Here is a 7340-nt window from a genome sequence, read left to right as displayed (position 1 = left end):
CGATCGCCAAGGCAGAACACAAATCATTAAGGCCACCATTCCAGGCCTGCGACTGTCTCACCCAGCCGGCCTGTCCAGCCCCTTCTCTGACCGCCCTCTTCTGAAAAGCCTCCTCCACCTCAGGTGAGCTGGCCTGCTCCCTGTAACCCACTTTCTCGCATCTCCATCTATCCGGATCTCACCCATCGTCCAAGAACCAGGTCAAATCTTCCGTTTTGGCCAAGTCTTTCCCACCACCCCAGCTGGAGGGGGATCCATCACCCCTAAACACCCATGTATCTTTTGTAACAGTCCTATGCATCTTTTTCCATTCCTACAGGTCATCTTCCAAGCCAGACTGTAAGCTCTTTGAGTGCAGGGATTTTTATCATAGTTCACTGAATCTCTTGCTTATTCATATGTGCCTTGTGTGAATCAAATATCTGATGCTCAGTCAATGTACGTGGGATTGGTTGACTTCAGTGTGCTTGGCACTGTGCTCAGTTGGAGAGGAACAGGAGAGAATGTAAGCCAGTCCCTCGGGTGGTTTACAATCCTCCTGGACAGGAAAGGTGTGACACCAGCAGAGAACAGCAGGGGGCGCACCATGCAATGCAAACTGCAAATTTGAATACCACAAGCAGTTGTCGGGAAAAGGGTTAGGAAAGCTCAGGAAAGAAAAAGGCCAGCTTTTAATTAGTTGTAAGAAGTGGTTGTGCTCGAGATGGTCTTGAGGGGTAATTATACTTTGTAGTATTTGTGTGGTACCTTAGTGTTTTCAAAGCCCCTTCACTTACACTGGCTGAATAAATGTCACACCGCTGTTGTTAGGGATTACTATTTTAAAGAATAAGAGGACAAGGTCCTGGAAGCAGGAGTGATTTGGCCAAAGTCACACGGCAGGGTAGGGGCAAAGCTAGGACTCAAACCTGGGTCTTTGGAGTTCAAGTTCCCTGGGACCCCACTGCCTTCCGACTCTATCATCCTTTGCCTTTAAATTAGAATTCTGGAACAAGGTAGTGAAGCAAAATGAAAACGTCACTTAAAAAATCCGGAGCCTGTGCTCCGCGGCGGGAGAGGCCGTGGCGGTGAGAGGCCCGCGTACTGCAAAATAAAGCAAACAACCCATCTCCATCCCCCTCCCTGCTCTCCCCCAACCCCAGTGTTAACTGTTGGCTTATATTCAGCCACACGTGGAAGGACCCTGTTTTAATGAGAATTATGAAAAAATTATGTACATGTTTTATTTAACTTCTGGGAATTTAAAAACATATTGGGGGCTTCCCTGGTGGTGCAGTGGTTAAGAATCCGCCTGCCAATGCAGGGGACACGGGTTCGAGCCCTGGTCCTGGGAGATCCCACATGCTGCGGAGCAACTAAGCCCGTGAGCCACAACTACTGAGCCCGCGTGCCACAACTACTGAAGCCCGCGTGCCTAGAGCCCGTGCTCCGCAACAAGAGAAGCCACCGCAATGAGAAGCTCATGCACCACAACGAAGAGTAGCCCCCGCTCGCTGCAACTAGAGAGAGCCCACGCGCAGCAACAAAGACCCAACGCAGCCAAAAGTAAATAAAATAAATAAATTTTAAAAATATATATTGGGCACAGAAACAGAATCACGGACATAAAGAACAGACTGGTTGGAGGGGCTTGGGGGAGGGATGGAGATGGGAGGTGGGGTTAGCAGATGTAAGCTTTTATATATAAACTGGATAAACAACAAGGTCCTACTGTGTAGCACAGAGAACTATATTCCACAGCTTATGAGAAACCATAATGGAAAAGAATATTTTTTTAAAAGAATGGATATGTATGTATAACTGAGTCACTTTGCTGTCCAGCAGAAATTAACATAGCATTGTAAATCAATTATACCTCAATATAAAAAGTGATAAAAATAATAAATTTTTAAACATAAAAAATACTTGGCAAGCTGCTCTGTATAGGATAGATTGAAGGGGGGGGCGGTTGGGAGCTCTGACAAATGGCAATAAAGATGAAATGATGACACTATTGATAACACCCTGGTTACAGAGGCCAGGGAAAGAAGGGGGCGGAAGACAACCCAGGTTGTAGGGCTGAGTGGATGTGAGGATGTTGTTTGCGACACTGGAAAGGTGAGGGGGGTGGGCTAGAGTAGATAGGACAGCGTCCCTGTGGGCATCGAGCTGACATTAGTGAGAACTCCTGAAGACACTGGCAACGTGGCACCGGAAGTCCAAGGGAAGCTTTGGGCTGAGGGAGACCTAAGGGTCCTCCCAGTGGGTCAAGAAAATAAACTCACTGACGAAACTTGTGCCTAATTTAACAGAGGGACCAGCTCGAGAGGGGTTTCGTAGCATTTATTTACACGAAACGACGGAACATAAGGATGCTGGAGCCACGTCCCGGCATTCAGATACTGACCTGAAGTGGCTGGAGGCCTTTCCTCTGAGCGTGGCACCCTTTACGTTTCCACGATCCTCACATTCCAAGTTTCAGAATACACCTACCTATAAGGATGGGACTCTAAGACATGGCCCTGAGAAGGGCATGGGTGCAGGGCGCACCATGATACAGCAAAGCAGGACATGTATGGTCAGGGGTTGGTGTCTGGGGCTACCAGGGTCTGGGGGTCTGGGTGGGGGGCAGGGGAAGGAGCCCACTGTGCACATGAGTTGCCCGGTGTCCCACAGTGACCTTTAGTTCCCTTTCTGGGGCTTTATCCCCATTATCTGATGGACACAGTATCATTTCCCCCATTACAGGTTGAATCATGCTCTCACAGCCCCAAAATGTGTATGTGGAAGTCCTAATCCCCAGGACCTCGGAATGTGACTGTATTTGGAGAAAGGGTCATTACAGGAGGTGATTAAGGTGAAATAAAATCATCAGGGTGGGCCCTGATCCCATATGACTGGTGTCCTTATAAGAAGAGGGGATGAGGACACAGACACACGGAGAGAGAAGACCACGTGAAGACACAGGGAGGAAAATACAGAAGGAGAGAGGCCTCTAGAGGATGCAACCCTGCTGATGCCTTGACCTCAGATATCCAGCCCCCGGAACTGTGAGAAAATGAATGTCTGTCGTTAAGCCACTTGGTCTGTGGTGCTCTGCTGTGGCCGCCTGAGCAGACCAATGCACCCCCAATCCTGATACCCAGATTGAAGCCCAGCTGCCCCTTTTCTACCCACTCAGAACCTGCAACTGATCCTCAGCTTCTTAACATTTCATTCAAAAAATAAGACAGGGCTTCCCTGGTGGCGCAGTGGTTGAGAATCTGCCTGCCAACGCAGGGGACACGGGTTCGAGCCCTGGTCTGGGAGGGTCCCACATGCCGCGGAGCAACTAGGCCTGTGAGCCACAACTACTGAGCCTGCGCGTCTGGAGCCTGTGCTCCTCAACTAGAGAGGCCGCGATAGTGAGAGGCCCGCGCGCCGCGATGAAGAGTGGCCCCCGCTCGCCACAACTAGAGAAAGCCCTCGCACAGCAACGAAGACCCAACACAGCCAAAATTAATTAATTAATTAATTAATAAACTCCTATCCCCAACATCTTCTTAAAAAAAAAAAAAAGACAAATATCCTGTATCTCCCGTCTCACCCGAACTTTTCTCTCACTTCCAGGCAGATCTGTAATTAGCCCCTTATTACGTGCGCTCTTATTCTCTCATTTCTAAGCCACCGGAGTGTGTGCTGCCCTGTCCCGCAGGCTCACTTCTCAAGGGCGGGACACCTGAGTCCATCTCCCTTTTGCTCTCCCGTCAGTCACCTGGCGTAGCACTGGGCCGAATGCTCTGGGTCGCAAAACCTACCCTTGTGACAATAACAACAGGCTCTTTGCCTTGACATTGGATTTGCCTAACTCTTCATTTAAAACCATCGCTAACACTCAACTTGCCCCCAATACCCCAAAAGCCCATCCACTTGGGGAAGGTTGGGGAGAAACAGGGGAGTCTCTCGATTTTCAAAATCTATCTGTGTTCTGATTTAGGGTGTTTTACAGTGTGAAGAGGGTTTGCCCTCTTTGAAAATACGAAGCAGCTTTTCCAGCTGGGACCCTGCTAATATGGTTACTAAGGAGACCAACTGGCCTAGGTGCTGTAATTAATCACTAAATTCTGAGCAGCCAAATCCCTGGTAATGAGGGCCTCTTTCCTTTGAGAGTGCTGAGTAGGTGGAAGGTTGAGGAGTTCACAGTGGAAGCCCAGCTCTGGCTGTCGCTTCCGCCTGCACTCCCTCCACTGAAATTTGCCAGAGGCTGTTTTAAGAGCTTCTAGATCTGCCTCCAAACTTACCTGTCAGAACTGAATGAACAATAGATATAGGGACTTCCCTGGTTGTCCAGTGGTTAAGACTCTGCGCTTCCAATGCAGGAGGCCCAGGTTCGATCCCTGGTCGGGGAACTAAGATCCTGCATGCTGCAACTAAAGATCCCGCACGTGGCAACTAAGACCCAGGGCAGCCAAATAAATAAAATTTAAAAATTAAAACAATGACAAAAATGGAATAGATACATGTATAACTGAATCAGTTTTCTGTACACCTGAAACTAACACAACGTTGATAATCAACTATACTCCAATATAAAATTAAAATGTTTTTCAAAAAAGAACTGAATGGAGTCTAATGCTTGCAGCCACCCTGGCTCGGGCCCCTTGACTGCAAGAGGATGGGGAGCTGGGATGGGCAGAGGTGACCTTTCCTCTCCAATGATTTGAATAAGTAGGTGCTGTCAGTCAGAAGGGCAGAGGGCAACTTGCTTTTCCAAGACCAGGTCCCATCCCCGAGGGACGCCCACAGGCCTCAAGGGGTCTTCATTCAGCCACCAAGTGCAGAGGAGAAAGCCTTTAAGTGACCCTGAGCACCCAGTTTGCACCCACAGTTGGCACCCCTGCTAGTTCACTCCTGCTGTTCCGAGAGGCAAGCTTCTCTCTCTCTCTCTCTCTCTCTCTCTCTCTCTCACACACACACACACACACACACACAAAACTGTGGCCGTAAACTCCCTCTGGGCTCATTCCTGCCCTCCCCTCCAGGCAGTACAGGAAAAAAAAACCCCACAAAAGGCAGCTTCATTCAACCCAAGAGGAACGTCTGGCTCATTCAGTTCAACGCTTCCATTTGGTAAAGGAGCAAAGAAAAGTTCAGAGAAGTTAGGTGGCTTTTCACTCTTGCTTTTTCTTTCCCTCCACTGCAAGGACAGAAAAGCATCTGGTCCCCCAATACCCAGGGAATGATGAGATGCTCGAGGGCAGGGAGATCATGGAAGATGCTTTTCTACTGCGAGTAACAGAAAACCCAAGAAGGGTTTAAACAAAATGTGGTGGTTAAAGTTAGCAATGGCTCCAGTGAACAGCCTCGGTATAGCCACCCCTCTGTCCTCTGACCCTGTGGTCTCCACCCAACCTGGCTCTGGACTGGCCTTGGGATGACCTTTAGCCAATAAATGCAGCCAAAGAAAACGGAGTGCCAGCGCCAGGCTTAGGCATCCAGGGATTCTATGTGCTTCTGCTTGGCACCTTGTTTGATTGTACTTGCTTGCACTCACACCTCAGCCTTGTTATGAGACCATGCCAGACCAGGCCTGCTGAGGGGATGTGAGAAACACAGGAAGGATAAGACACTTGGGAGAGAACCAAGGTGCCTCCAACCGACAGCCAGCCAACGTGCAGCTGACTGCAGATTCACCAAGGTGCCTGAGACCAGGACTTCCCTGCTGATCCCAGCCTAAGTCGCCAATCTGAAGGATCAGAGCCAAATAAATGGTTTGTTGTTTAACAAAGCCTCTGACTTTGGTGTGGTTTGTTATGAAGCAACAGTGAACTGAATCCTGACATTTGAAATAAATATTTGAGTCTTTTCTCTTAAAAAAGTTGGAGGTTTCAAATCCAGGATTGGTGTGGCAGCTCCATAGTCAACCGGGACCCAGAATCCTTCTGATGCTCTACCATCTTTAGTTCATGGCTTTCATGCTCAAAGCTGTCTCATGATCCAACATAGCTGCTGAAGCTCCAGCCATCACATTTGTGTTCCAGGCAGGGAGGAAGGAAGAAAGGCAAATAAGAGCCCTCTTCTAGCTGAACTGTTCCCCTTTAAAAGAGTTGGAAGCCCCACCCAATGACTGGCAGCTTGATTCTTATTGACTACCTTTGGCTGCAAGGAAAGCTGGGAAAGGTAGCCTTTTTGTGGAGCACATTGTCACCTAGAATAAAATCAAGTATACTGTGTGGTAAGGAGGAACAGGGGAATGGGTGTTGAGTAGGCAACCAGCAACACCTGCCTCAGCGTGTGTAAAATCAAGCTCCAGGCCCCAACATATATCAGGATGCAAAACTGACCACATGTCATGCTGATTTCTCAGAGTTCACAGTGGTGGCTTTGTCCTGTAGTAACAAAGTGTAAGATTTGGGCAATAGACATCTAAGTGGAAAATCGTGAGTGTGCCAGTCTCCTGGGCCCTTTTGTAGTGAATACAGATGGAAGCGAAGTTTTTTCTTAGAAGGTGTTGCTCTTAACCTGGGGCAGGTGTTGCTTGCTTGCTTGCTCTCTTCCTTGCTTGCTTCCTGTTTGTTTGTTTGTTTGTTTTATTGAGATATACTTCCCATAAAATTCACAATTTTAAAGCATACAATTCAGTGGGGTTTTAGTATATTTACTATGTTGTGCAACCATCTGCACTATCTAATTCCAGAACATTTCCATCACCCCAAAAAGAAACCCCATATCCATTAGCAGTCAGAGCAGATGTTTTCTTTAATCCTTCCCCGCCAAGTCTCAGGTCCATCAGAGAGCCAGACTCGCCACATGAGAGAGTGCTGAAGATCCTTGGACCACTTAGGCTCAAACCCTGGGATTCTAGAATATCTGTGGATCTTCTTGGGAGGGCCAAGGAGGAGGTCATGTTGTAATTCACCTACAGCTGGGAAAGGAGGGGTCCACAAGGGCGCTGCAGAATCTAAACATTCCCTGCCTGGGCTGACCATGAGGCTACCTTCCCACAGGGAAAGGAAGGGAAGGGAAGGAGGCTCCACGCTGAGGGGTGGGTGCTTGGTGGTGACACCCTAAAGTAGAGCAGCAGCTTTAAAAGCACTCTATTGTGACGGTAGATGTTGGGAGAGGAGTTTCAGTCGGAATGATTTATGTGAAAGGATGGAGAGGATGCCGAACTCGCATTTATTAGATGTCTCAAAGGTTCCAAATACAAACAGAATCTCGTTTTTCTACCCACAACCATCCTGGGAGATATTTCATCCCTTTACAGAAGGAGGACCTGAGGTTCACACAGAGAACTTGCTCTAACCAGAATTTCAGACACTTCATGCTGAGTCGAAAATCTCAGCATCTTCCATTGTGCTGCGCGGTGGGCACCTGTGAGG

General features: G+C 48.4%; 1 non-coding gene across 1 annotated transcript; it reads left to right on the top strand.

Annotated features, from left to right (window-relative positions):
- Positions 1–4294: 4294 nt before the first annotated feature.
- TRNAG-UCC (transfer RNA glycine (anticodon UCC)) lies at positions 4295–4367 on the top strand. The gene has a single exon. It is a non-coding gene; the product is annotated as a tRNA-Gly (tRNA).
- Positions 4368–7340: the final 2973 nt, after the last annotated feature.

Source organism: Lipotes vexillifer, unplaced genomic scaffold, assembly GCF_000442215.2.
Source record: "Lipotes vexillifer unplaced genomic scaffold, Lipotes_vexillifer_v1.1 scaffold308, whole genome shotgun sequence".
Classification (NCBI taxonomy): Eukaryota; Metazoa; Chordata; class Mammalia; order Artiodactyla; family Lipotidae; genus Lipotes; species Lipotes vexillifer.
Note: the sequence above shows the minus strand (reverse complement) of the source record. Positions and strands in the feature narration are given on the sequence as shown.